We start from the raw sequence: 608 nt of genomic DNA, 5'->3' as shown, positions 1-608 counted from the left end.
TCATAGGAATAGAGGAAGAGGAAGAATTTCAAGTTAATGGCATTGACCAGAACTTAAACAGTATTGTAGAAGAGAATTTCCCCAAATTAAGGAAAGGCAATCCCATACAAATACAGGAAGCACATGGAACACCAAATAGACAGGACCAGAAAAGAAACTCCCAACGACATAGCATAGTAAAACAATAAATATACACAACAAAGAGAGAATACTGAAAGCAGCAAGAGAAAAACAAGTCACATACAGAGGAAAGCCCATCAGAATTACAGCTGACTTATCAATGAAAACTATGAAAACCAGAAGAGCCTTGGCCAAAGTATTTCCAGTTCTACATAACAATAGATGCCAGCCCAGAACACTATACCCACGAAAAATGTCTATTATAGTTGAGGGGGAAAGAAAAATCTTCCATGACACAAAAAATCTGAAAGAATACATGTCCTGAAAGAATACAAAATGAGCCCTTCAAAGAATACTTGAAGCTATACAGAGAGCAAAGAGAGAAACAACTATACTGCAGGGGCAATGAAAGAAAATAAATAAAGGTATAATTGAGGAAACACAAAATTAGACAGAGAACACAAACAGCAATCAAAATGATGGAAACT

This window comes from Nannospalax galili, unplaced genomic scaffold, assembly GCF_000622305.1.
Source record: "Nannospalax galili isolate Female #2095 unplaced genomic scaffold, S.galili_v1.0 scaffold660, whole genome shotgun sequence".
NCBI classification, from domain to species: Eukaryota; Metazoa; Chordata; class Mammalia; order Rodentia; family Spalacidae; genus Nannospalax; species Nannospalax galili.
Note: the sequence above shows the minus strand (reverse complement) of the source record.